This window comes from Podarcis bocagei (assembly GCF_964188305.1).
Source record: "Podarcis bocagei genome assembly, chromosome: W".
In the NCBI taxonomy this organism is placed as follows: Eukaryota; Metazoa; Chordata; class Lepidosauria; order Squamata; family Lacertidae; genus Podarcis; species Podarcis bocagei.
The window spans coordinates 57,234,070-57,247,510 of NC_138131.1; positions in this window are offsets into that span (position 1 = coordinate 57,234,070).

Below are 13,441 nucleotides of genomic sequence, written 5' to 3' on the forward strand. Positions count from 1 at the left end.
CGCCTCTCTTTTTAACTTTATCTGATGAGATAAATTCTTGGCCTAGTCTTTTATTAATTAGCACTTTCCTGTGGAGCCTAGTCACATGTGTTTCTTGCAAACAAATTATATCCAAATGTTCTTTTTTCAAAATATGGAAAATCCTTTTTCGTTTTTCCGGGGAATTTGCTCCATTAATGTTCCAACTGTACAGCTGCAGAGACATCCTGTACCAATCTGTTGTTGCTCTTTATGGGGTGTCCTCTTTTTTGTCCGGTTCCGAGGGAGAGGGTGTTGGATCTATTCCAGGCTGTGGCGTAGGCCAAGGAGCTGCTATTCCCTTCTGCAAATCCTCTCCGTGGTCGTGCAGGAACTTCTGGTTATCCTCTTTTGTTTTGATTCTAACTTTCTTTTCTTTGTAGTTAAATGATAAACCTTGTGGAAACTCCCACCTGTATGGTATCCCGTTGCTTCTCAAAAGTCTTGCTAGATCAGTATATGTAGCTCTGAGATCCAAGAGTTGTTTTGGTATATCCTTATAAATCTCTGCTCTTCTGTCCTGGATCTCAAGTGATTTATTGAAGTGAAGGTCAAGTATTTTTTCTCTCTCCTGTTTAGTCCTCAAGATGATCAGACAATCTCTGGGCCTGTCCTTCTTTGCTACTCTTCCCAATCTAAACGCAGTTGTTATTTTAAAGTCTGTATCTTCTTTTATACCCCAGAACTTAGAAAATTCTGTTGTCAGGTAGCCGGTCAGATCTTCTTTCTCGAGCTCTGGGATAGATCGTAATCTTAAATTATTTTCCCGGTTTCTCAATTCTGCCATAGACAGGTAGGCCTGCTGGTCACTAATGTGCTTATGTAGTGGCTTTACCTCTCCTTTCAATTCATCCACTTTCTGATTCGCTTGGTCCGCCTTCAAATTTGCAGCCTCAGCCAATTTCCGATTCTCAGAAGTGGCGTCTTTTAAATTCCCAATTGCTTGAGAATGTTATGCCACTTGTTCAGATAGTTTTGTAATAGAGGATGTATTCACTTTTGATTCTACTTTGTTTGTTTTTCTTTTTGTAATATATCAAAAACTTTAATAAAAATATCTTATAAAAAAAAAGACAAAAGCACAGGGCAGGGCAGCCATCTCTCTCTTTTTGACTATATGCATCGAAGAAGCAACATCTGCTTATGAGATAGCTTCCAGGTGTATGTTACTTTTCTAAGATAAGTGTCACAGGAATTGGGGTTGCTTGTGTGTAAACCTCTAGCTGTTCCAAACTGCTTAGGGGCGGTTGTGTCTTTCCCTAACTGAGCAGCCTGGGTGCTGCTGCTGCTCAGTCGCTCGACGAATCCGTGAGTGGGTGTTTCCTAAATTTCCTCCAACATAAGAGCTCCTTGACGGACAACCTTCGCCTCGCCTCTCTGCGCGTAACCCTTCTGCGCAGAGTGGGTGTGCCTAGTGGTGCCCCTCCACCCTCCTCACTGCCCTCGCTGCCAGAGTCTCGGAGCCTCTCCTCCGATATGCTTTCTCCCTCTCCCTTCTTCCTGGTGTCATCTGGACATTCTTCCCCAGATGACGTTCTCTCTCTACCCTTACTCGTTCCCTCTTCTGCCGAATCTGGAAACACCGCCTTCCCCCTCTGCTCCGATGTCAGTTCCCTGACATCCACCTCCCTCCCAGGGCCCTCCCCTCCCCCCGTCCTTCCCTCTGACGGTGACGCAGGAAACCCTCGGAAAGAACTCTCCTCTCCATCTGACGATTCAAACACCCCTCTCCATTTGCTGCTGTCTCTCCCCTCTTCCCAATCTTCCCAGTCGGATTCTTCTTCGGGCCAACCCCCTCCCTCCTCTTCGGAGGCGGGAAAACCCGCAAACGCTTCCTCCTCATCGGTGGTGCCAAATTGCTCCCTTCAGAATCTCTCTGGTGGTTTGGGCTTTCTCGGGTACCTGTTATGAAACTCCTCCTGCAGGTACTCATCCCTCATATCTTCTGCTGGGACCCATGCGTTTTCCTCGGCTGGCTCCCCCTCCCATGCCACCAAATACTCCACCCTTCCCCCTTTCCACCTGGAATCGAGAATTTCAGCTGCATGGCCACTGAGTTCCCTTTCCTCCATCTGTGGATGCAAGGGTGTTTCATTTTGCTGACCCAGAAATTCCCTCCCTTCCCTGAACGGTGAGAGTAAGGACCTGTGAAACACGGGGTGCAGTTTCATGTGAGATGGCAATTTGAGCCTAAAGGCCACCGGATTAACTTGCTGGGCTACTTCGAAATGTCCCAGCCTCTTTGGCCGTAGCTTCTTGCACCCTCCTTTGAACGGTAACCCTTTGGTGGACAACCACACCTGGTCCCCCACTCTTATGTTTTCTCCCTCCCTGCGGTGCCTGTCTGCCTGCCTCTTGTACTCTTCTTTGGCTCTTTCCAGGTTTAACTTAAGCTGTTGGTGTAAAGCCTCCATTTCTTCCACAAACTTTTCCGCTGCAGGAACACTCCAACTTCCCTCCCCTTCCCCAGGGAAAGCCCTGGGGTGACACCCGTAATTGGCCATAAACGGACTCATCCCTGTGGACACATGTTCTGCATTATTGTATGCAAACTCAGCCAACGCTAATTTGTCCACCCAATCCTTCTCCCTCTCGTTGACGTAGCAGCGTAGATATTGTTGCAGCACGCTGTTCGCTCTCTCTGCCTGTCCGTTGGTCTCTGGATGCCGGACCGTTGAGAAAACAACCTCAACGTCCAGCAGACTCATAAGCTTCCTCCAGAATCGGGACGTGAATTAGCATCATAGAATCATAGAGTTGGAAGAGACCACAAGGGCCATCGAGTCCAACCCCCTGCCAAGCAGGAAACACCATCAGAGCATTCCTGACATATGGTTGTCAATTGCCGGCCTCTGTCGGATTAAATCCTCAAGGGGGCGCCATGCAACCTGAAAACATGCTCTACAAACAACTTGGGCGTTTCTTCTGCAGTCACCGCATGCGAGCACGCAATAAAATGGCACATTTTTGTCATCAAATCAACTTCCACCATTACTGCCGTTTCCCCCCTGGCTTTGGGTAAATCCGTCATAAAGTCAATTGATACCACCTCCCATGGTCTCTCTGGTGTAGGTAAGGGTTCCAGTAACCCCGCAGGTGCCGACCTCTCCCCCTTCGCTCTCTGGCAACACTGGCACCCTCGTACATACTGCTTCACATCCTCTCTCTCTCGTGGCCACCAAAACTGCCTGGTGACCAGTAGCATTGTTTTATGTTGGCCAAAATGTCCTGCCGTGGGGTTGTCATGCATCTGTTTGAGTATTCTGCTTCTCAAATCTCCCTCAGGTATGTACAATGCCCCCCTATAGTACAGTGCTCTGTCCTTTACTTCAACCCCCCTGAGCTTCCCCAGTGATACCAATTTCTCGGATTTTGGTTTGTGCATATTGATCATCCCTCGTCAACCCGGCCAGCTCTTGCCTCCCTACAAACACTCCCCCACACACCCATTTGTCCTCGGAAATGACATGACGTGCTTCTGGTCCTCCCTCCCCTTCCTCGTATTCGGGCTTGCGGGAGAGGGCATCTGCTCTGACATTTTCCTTCCCGGGCACGTACCTAATCTCAAAATTAAACTTGGAAAACTCCTGAGCCCACCACACCTGTCGTTGGTTCAGCACTCTCGCCGTTCTCCAATACTCCAGGTTCTTGTGGTCAGTACACACCTGGACCTTGTGCTGTGCGCCTATGAGAAAATGTCGCCACCGTCGGAAAGCCTCGTGAATTGCCAGCAGTTCTTGATCGTACACTGTGTAGTTCTGCTCTGACTTGTTAAGCTTCCTGGAAAAGAAGGCACACGGTTTCCACTCCCCATTTGCCTGCTGGAGCAATATCCCCTCTACAGCTCTGTCTGATGCGTCCGTCTCTAGCCTCATCGGCTTCCGCAGATCCACGTGCAGGAGCTGCTCTTCCGACGCGAATGCGTTCTTAAGCTTTTCAAAGGAACCTTGGGCCTCCTCCGTCCATACGAACTTCTTCTTGCTGCTGAGACAATCCGTTATGGGTGCTGTTAGATGGGCGAAGTTCTTGATAAACTTCCTGTAAAAATTTGCAAACCCCAAGAACCTCTGCACGTCCTTCCAGTTCTTGGGAGGCTGCCATTCTAGCACGGCCTGCACCTTGCCTGGGTCCATTGCCAGACCCCTGGCTGACAACCTGTAGCCCAGGAACTCCACCTCTCGTGCATGGAATTGGCATTTCTCCAGTTTGACCCACAGCTGATGCTCCTGCAGCCTTTTCAGCACTTCTCTGACATCTTTCACATGCTGCTCCTCATTCTCTGAGTAGATGAGTACGTCGTCCAGGAAAGCCACACAATTCTTGTACAGCAAGGACCCCAGCACGTGGTGCATGAAAGCTTGAAATGTGCTTGATCCCGATTGTAATCCGAAGGGCATAACTAAGTACTCAAAGGCTCCCAGAGGGGTGAACATGGTGGTTTTCCATTCATCCCCCTCCCTCATCCTTATCAAGTTGTACGCCCCCCGAAGGTCCAGCTTAGTAAAAATCTTCCCCTTCCTCACCCTGGCCAAAATGTCATCAATCCTATGTTATGGGTTTCAGAACTCACAGAGTTAAAGAGTTCTGAGTGACGTCTCTTTCCTGAGGCGTGGTCAAAGACACTTACGGGAGTGGTTTGCTCTGAGTGTCTCAGTCTGCCTCTGGTACGCTATGCGAGAGGGAGGATGGGCGAGCTTTCGCCAGGTCTGATTTATGCTGTTAAACTTCATGATTAAAGGCTAAGAAGATAAGGAACACCTTGTGTCTGTTCTGAATTATTACCCACTGGCTGCAATTGCTTCTCGCCGCTGTGTTCACTCTGCTACCGGCCAAAGAGGCATAAGGACTTTTGGATCGGCACGGACAGTTTGCAAGCTGCGCAACGGAAGAATGCCGGACTCCATGTTTGGCCTTATGGCACTCTCGGCCCTTTTGGCCTCTTGGCTGCCATATCCTGGGCATTGGGAAGGTCAACGGTTCCGACACCCGGTTCACGGACCTGAAATCTACGATCAAGCGGGGCTCTTTGGAGTCTCTTTTGTCCACAAAGAACACTGGACTGCCTCCCACCGCCCTTGATTCACGTATAAAGCCCCTCTTCAGATTCTTGTCAATGAACTTCCGCAACTCCTGCATCTCCCTGTCTGACATGGCATACAGCTTACCCACTGGTAACTGAGCCCCTGGGAGTAGGTTGATTTGACAGTCAAAGGGCCGGTGAGGGGGTAGTCTATCTCTCGCTGAAGACTTGCTCCAGGTCTGCATACTGAGGTGGTACTTGTAAATGTTTTGATTAGTCCTTGACGTGCTAATCGATTTATAATCCGCAATTAGCTCTTTATGGCAGCCTCGGCAGGTCCGGCACACTTCCTCCTGCGCGATCTGCTCCTTCTTTCGGTCAAGCCTCAGCAGAGTAACTCACAGCGGTAAAAGCTGTCACGTAGCTTCACTTAGTTTCAGACAAACACACAGAGCACAGTAATGTCCATTTACAGCTCTTTATTGCATCATTTTCTCAGAAATTTCCAGGACTCCTCGCAGCCATTATGAACTGCCTCTCTCTCTCTCAACGACCGAGAGGAAACACAGACAGGAAAGCTCCTCCCAGCTTCCAAAGCTGACGTCAGAATGCTGAGGCATCATGGGAACAACTTAACCTCTTAAGTTCCAACTCCCATACCCCCTCTGCCACACATTCTGACAATACCTGTGGAACATCCACGTAACTCTCAGGTTCACACTGTGCGAAACTTACCCACGCACCTGTGGCTTTGTATCTTTCCGGTGGAACACCCTTTGTTGTGCGACTAGACCTTCTGGGCACAAACTCAGATGCTTCCCCAGCACCAGCAGGTGTGTCCTCAGCATCACGGGATTCCCCCTCTGATTTAAAGCGTTTTCGAATCCTCTCCATTACACTCACAGGAGAACTGGGCTCGCTTTTGGGTGTTCTCCTAACATCTTGTGGAGAAACTACCGATACCTCCTCCTGTTCCTGACTTTGGTCAGTTACCTGATCGTCATCATCAGACTCAGCCTCTCCTTCCTCCCCCTCAGAATTTTCCTGTTCTGAATCAGAAAGACATTCTGAGAGCACATCACGCTTGACAGCAGTTTGTGACTTTTTATCCTGCTCATAGAACTCAGCGTGTTTACTGATCAGTAACTTACTCTGATCACCTGATGGAAATGCGAACCTCCATGCACGTGCTTCTGGCTCATACCCGCAGAAGATCATTTTCCGGAATTTGGATCCATCTGGCCCCTGCAAAGCAGCAGGTACTGGCACAGACGCACCTGACCCAAACATACGCAAAAAATGAATCTGGGGTTTCCTGCCATGTAACAACCTAAACGGTGTGTCACCTACCATTGAATTGTAGGTACGATTCCAGGTGAAGCTCACATACCTGATTGCCTCCAGCCAAAACTTTGGTGGCAACCCAGAATCCTTCAGCAACACCTTTGCAGTCTGAACCAGAGCCTGACATCTGAGCTCTGCCTCCCCCCTCTGATTGGGTGAAGTCACTGTGTGACGTATCCCTTTCTTGCGAAAGAACTTCTGCAAAGCAGAACCTGTAAACTGAGCACCTCTGTCACTTGTGACAGCATGCACTTTGGTGGCAAACCTTTGTTCCACCCCCTCAATCCACCCTTTGATCAGCTGTGCTGCATCATCCTTGGATTTGAGACCATGGGTCCAGGAATTCTGCGTAAAATTATCCTGCATCAAGAGCAGAAACCTTGACCCTCCCAGACTTGGTTCCTTCACGGGACCCCACAGATCTATGTGAACCAGCTCAAAAGGTTTTTCGGTTATCCTCTCTACTTTTGGATAACTGCATCCTTTTACCTTTGCCAGATTGCAAGTTTCACAATTCACAGTAAATCCACATTCTGTGATATTACAACCTTTAGAAACCTCTGGCAGCACCTGTAGTTCTTCTAGAGAACCATGAGCTGTCCTAGCATGCCAAGCATGGACACATGAATCATGATTGGGAATTGTAGCACGCAGTGCTTGTGCTTTCTCAACCTTCCCATCACCCTCCAGAGACGTTTTAAGAATGAAGAGATCATTCTGCCCCTTTTTAACCTTGGCAAGCATCCTCCCTCCTTTGGAGATCGTGCAGACATCATCCTGAAAACAAACCTTAAATCCCTTTTTCAGTAAATAAGGCACAGATAAAAGACAGTGGTGCAACCCAGGAACGGTACAGCACTCCAACGTTTCCTGTAAAATAGACATAAAGAGATTTGTAACGTTAGTCACATTTCTTTTCTGTCCATTTGCAAACAGAACAGTTTTCCCAGCCGGAATTGCCGTGCAATTCCACCTCTCAACAGCAGGTGTCTCTGGAATCAAATTGCAATTAGCTGCAGAGTCAATAACGAAACTTAGCTCTGTCCCACAGCTGTCTTCAGCCAACGCCAGACTAGCCGTGATCTGATAAGTCTCTTCCTGGCACTTGGCACGTCCACCAGCCTCAGTCCCACGCCTGGTTGTTTTTCCAGACCGGTTGCCATGGAAACCCGACTGGTTCCCATGAAAAGTGCCCTTGAAGCCTTCCTGTGCAGCTGCCCTCGCTCTCTGTGGGCAGTCTCGACGTACGTGGTCAGCTGACTTGCAAATGTAGCAACGACGAACTTCAGTGGAAAAATACTGCCTGGGGCTCCTTCCAGCTGGCCTGGCCCTCCTTCTTCCGGAAAAGCACTCCTTGCCAGATCCGCCCCCTCTGAATTCCACTCCAGCAGGCACAGTGGAAAACTTTTCAAACTTGCCTTTGGAACTTTCCGCCCCCCCCCCCCCGACTTGCTCACTAGCACTCCTTGAGGCTAAACCATCAGGAACAGGGGCTCCAGCCATCTCTAGGCTTTCAGCTTCCATCTGCCCTTGGCCTCCTGCTGAGTCTTCACACAGACGTTTCAGCACTCGCCAGGCCTCACATGCAGATTCAACGCCTTCCAGGTGCTGTTGCAAATTAGCATGAACACCTGCTCTCAACATGCAGATCTCAGCTCTCTCAGCTTTCTCCCTCTGCATCTTCTCCTCCAGAGAAGCAGACTTCAGCTTTCCTGCATCTCTGTCCACCAGCCCTGCACTTTCAGCAGCAGCCGTTCCGCTTGTGGACGGCACTTTCTTGCTTACGTCCCACAAGCCAGTTGCCCAAAACCAGGCTCTCACCCTTCTGACCCAGATTTCCCACGACTGGGTGGTGAGCTCTTCAAGCTGTTCAAACGGAGCTTGAAACACCTCCTGGCCATCTGCCATGTTCTCCTGTTCTCCCCAGGGGCCCCAAGCTGTACTTACAAAAGCACCAGCTCTTCCGGCTTCTGTCCCTGGAGAAACGATTCCTTGCTGCTCTCAGCTCTCAGCAACACAGGCAAACCTCTGCGTTTTTCAGCTTGCTTGCCTCAAAGCTCCGGCCTCCGCCTTCGCCAACTCCACTGCCATCTGAACGCAACTTCAAAGCATTCCGGCAGCCTCCCGTGACAGTTTTACAAGCGGTAATTTAGGGGGTCCATAACCTGTAAATGTTATGATTAGTCCTTGACGTGCTAATCGATTTATAATCCGCAATTAGCTCTTTATGGCAGCCTCGGCAGGTCCGGCACACTTCCTCCTGCGCGATCTGCTCCTTCTTTCGGTCAAGCCTCAGCAGAGTAACTCACAGCGGTAAAAGCTGTCACGTAGCTTCACTTAGTATCAGACAAACACACAGAGCACAGTAATGTCCATTTACAGCTCTTTATTGCATCATTTTCTCAGAAATTTCCAGGACCCCTCGCAGCCATTATGAACTGCCTCTCTCTCTCTCAACGACCGAGAGGAAACACAGACAGGAAAGCTCCTCCCAGCTTCCAAAGCTGACGTCAGAATGCTGAGGCATCATGGGAACAACTTAACCCCTTTTCTCCCACCACCATCCCTGCCACCCTGGCTACTGCCATCCTCAGGGTTTCCCCTCCGTGGCAATGCTCTACGCAGTGAGCTGACCCAAAGGTGACTGTCCGCTGGTGCCACCCTACTACTGGGTCGTGCAGTGCCAGCCAACTCATTCCCAGTATGATGGGTGGTCCTGCTAAGGTGGCTACGTGAAAGGCAATGGTCTCAGTGTGTCTGGAAACTGTCATTTTCATGGGAGGGGTCTGGTGGGTTACTTCCCCTCCCAAAAGTTCTCTCCCATCAATCGTGGTTACTTGCAGGGGATGTTCTAGAGGCACCACCTGTAGCTGGTGTTCTAGCGCAAAATCCTTGCTAAAGAAGTTGCACGAGCTGCCTGAATCCAGCAGCGCCTTCACTTTGATGGGGTGTCCGTTTGGGAGTTCTAGCACGACCTCTATCGCGATGGCTGCTTGGGGAGGGTCTGGTTTGGGCACTTCTACTGGTTGCTCGCCTGGCTGCTGTGCCCTCCTTCCTGCAGCCAAGCCTTGCCATTTCCCGGCTCCTCCTTCTTTTCCTCCTCACTCCCCACTGCCCCCACCATTCCTTGCCACGCCTTCTTCTGAGGGCATGCTCTGGCAAAATGTCCCGGCTGCTGGCATAGGAAACACCTCTTACTGGTTTTCCTCTCCTTCTTACGCACCTCGCTGGAGTTTGAAAATCCGCGCGCGCTCACTCCTCCAATCTCCATTGGCTCTTTGGGCGGCACAGTAGACGCTGGCATCTCTGGAATGCGGTTGTTATGCCAACGCTCTGCTCTCCCTTCCCACCTTTCCAGAGTGCGCGTCTCTTGTCGGACTCCCACAGCGAGCGCCAACTTGGTCAGCTGGTCCATCGATTCCGGGCGGGGTGAGCGGGAAAGTTCGTCTCTCACCCAAGAGGATAAGCCCTCCTCAAACAACATTTGTACTGGTTCCGAACTCAGATCCCACCCAAGTTTATGGATCAGCATAGCAAATCTCGACCAGTACTCTCTCACTGACTGGTTTCCTTGTTTGCACCCCATCAGTTCTTTGCGCGTCACACTCAATTCCACATCGCTCGAGAACATGTGATCCATCGCGGAAAAGAACTTTCTCAGGTCCTTCAAGGCAGCGTTCTCTGCCGCCATTAGAGGTCGAACCCAATCTCTGGCCCTCCCCTGCAGGTGCCCCACCACAAAAGCGACTCTTCCTCCATCGTCGGCAAAGTCATCATGCTGCAGATCCAGCGCATACTGCACTTCTGTCTTAAAAGCATTATAATCCCTGGGGTTCCCCCCCAAAAGACTGCACCAGTCCCGGTACCTTTCTTGCGATGGGGGTAATCTTCCCCTGGGCATCATGTGTCCTCCTTTCATCCAGCCGCGCCGCTAGTAGAGCCAGTTGCTGCTCCAGGTGTCGGTTTCTCTCCTCGAGACTCTGTCCGCCTCTGGCTCCCTCTCCTGCGCCTGCTCCTCCAGTTTGACTCATGACTGTACCCCAGTCCTCTTGCACACAAGCAACGTAAAGGACTCACGGATTGCTGTCACGGGAATTGGGGTTGCTTGTGTGTAAACCTCTAGCTGTTCCAAACTGCTTAGGGGCGGTTGTGTCTTTCCCTAACTGAGCAGCCTGGGTGCTGCTGCTGCTCAGTCGCTCGACGAATCCGTGAGTGGGCGTCTCCTAAATTTCCTCCAGCATAAGAGCTCCTTGACGGACAACCTTCGCCTCGCCTCTCTGAGCGTAACCCTTCTGCGCAGAGTGGGTGTGCCTAGTGGTGCCCCTCCACCCTCCTCACTGCCCTCGCTGCCAGAGTCTCGGAGCCTCTCCTCCGATATGCTTGCTCCCTCTCCCTTCTTCCTGGTGTCACCTGGACATTCTTCCCCAGATGACGTTCTCTGTCTACCCTTACTCGTTCCCTCTTCTGCCGAATCTGGAAACACCGCCTTCCCCCTCTGCTCCGATGTCAGTTCCCTGACAATAAGTCTGCTTTCTGGGATCTGATTGTGAACAGAATGTGAGTAAAATCTTTTTATTCTTTTATAGAAGACTGTGTCGTGTCTTATCTTTTATGAGTGAATAAGGGGAAAATACCAGAACAGTTATTATAGAGGCTTTAGCAAGCCTGACCAAATGCATCCGCTGTGTGTTTAAAAAGGGGAATGTTACTCTGCTAAACTGTGAACTTGTTAACACAAGTTGGAAAGGCTATAACCAAACAATATATCCTCTCCTGCATCCCTGAACATTCCCACAAGATGTGGTCTGACCAAAGCAGAATAGAGTGGGACTATGACTTCCCTTGATCTGGACACTTGACTTCTGTTGATGCAGCCTAGAATAGCATTAGCTTTTTTATTTCTGCTGCTGCATCACACTGTTCACTCATGTTCAGCTTGTGGTTCACCAAGACCCCTAGATCCTTTTCACATGTACTGCTAGTAAGCCAGGTGTCCCCCTATCTTATATTTGTGAAGCTGGTCCTTCCTGCCTAACTGAAGAACCTGACATTTGCCCATACTGAAATTTGTTTTGTTAGTTTGGGCCCAGTTCTCCCATCTGTTATAAGGTCATTTTGTTTTTTGTTTTGTTTTTTTTAAGAATATTTATTGCAAATTTTAAACAAAAAATCACCAAACATATATGTCAGAACTGCCCTAGGTCCCAGCTCACAAAGGACCAACGCCACTTCGTTGTTATATACAAAAGTCTTTATTGAAGTTCAGTTTGTCTTTCACATCAGCAGCGTGCAGCTCTACGTCTTAAACTCTAGACCGCCGAAGCTCCGCCTGAGTCTCCTCCCCCCAGACACCAGTTTAAGACCCTAGCCTTGCTCCACCTCTTCCTTTGCTCTTTCCTCCTCTGGCTCCGCCTGTCAGCTGGGGTCTCGCTCTTCCTAGACTCTTCTGACGCTGAATCTCCTGAGTCTTCCCCCTGCCTCCGGCGGGCTTTAGGACCTGGTTCCCGATCCGGGCTTTCTGCTTTCCCGCGCGCCTGTACATTTGAACTTGGCACGCGCGCCCAGCCGGTAACCTTCCTCCTGACTGCTTCACTGCTCCTGTCACTGCTTCCCCCTTCGGGGGGGCTAGCTGGACCTGACACCTGCGCCTCTTCCCCCCCACTCTGCTCTGGTGGGGAAGCTGGTCCTGATCTCCAGCTGCTGCTTTGGGAGTCCCTGCTGGCCCCCTGTTTCTGTTGCGTCCCCCCTGGGACCCCCCTCGCCCTGACCATCGGCACCTCCTTCTGGGAATCTTCTGATTCGCTGGAGAAGCTCATGGAATCTCTCGGGTCACTGTCATACTCCCCTATGCTGCCCTCAGATCCCTCCCCTTCGCTCTCCATCTCCTCTCTCCCCTGTGCCTCTGTCCCTGAGCCCCTGACAATATAAAATACCATCACCAAAGTATAACAAACAAAAGAAAACAGAGAAAAACAAAAAGATAAACATAGAATAGAAAAAATACAACAAAAACAACTGTCCATAAATCATATTTCCATAACCTTTGGACTTCCTCACATCTCCCTTTCCTGCGTTCTCAGTAATAAAATTATAAGCAGCAATTTATTGCCTTATTTCAGTTCTTATTTTGTAAGTCTCAAATATTATGTCTCAGACTTTAAATATTTTTATCAAATACTTAACTGCTAAGTTTAAACATAATATTACTTCAAATTTCATCCTTTTCTTAAACATCACTTATTCTCATATATCTTTCAACTAAATTGCTGATACCATGTTGTTTTCTATCGTGCATTTTCTTAACATTCATACAGCTTGTAATGTTTTTGTAAATAGTCCTTAAACTTTTTCCAGTCCTCTTCCACTGTCTCTTCTCCCAGGTCTCGAATTCTGCCAGTCATCTCTGCCAACTCCATATAATAATAATAATAATAATAATTTATTATTTGTACCCCGCCCATCTGGCTGGGCCTCCCCAGCCACTCTGGGCGGCTTCCACAGAAACCAAAAAACACTAAAATATCATACATTAAAAGCTTCCCTGAATAGGGCCGCCTTAAGATGTTTTCTGAATGTCAGGTAGTTGTCCATCACCTTGACATCCGATGGGAGGGCATTCCACAGGGCGGGCGCCACCACCGAAAAGGCCCTCTGCCTGGTTCCCTGTAGCTTCGCTTCTCGCAATGAGGGAACCGCCAGAAGGCCCTCGGCGCTGGACCTCAGTGTCCGGGCAGAACGATGGGGGTGGAGACGCTCCTTCAGGTATACTGGGCCGAAGCCGTTTAGGGCTTTAAAGGTCAACACCAACACTTTGAATTGTGCTCGGAAACGTACTGGGAGCCAATGTAGGTCTTTCAAGACCGGTGTTATGTGGTCTCGGCGGCCGCCCCCAGTCACCAGTCTAGCTGCCGCATTCTGGATTAGCTGTAGTTTCCGAGTCACCTTCAAAGGTAGCCCCACGTAGAGCGCATTGCAGTAGTCCAAGCGGGAGATAACTAGAGCATGCACCACTCTGGCCAGACAGTCAGCGGGCAGGTAGGGTCTCAGCCTGCGTACCAG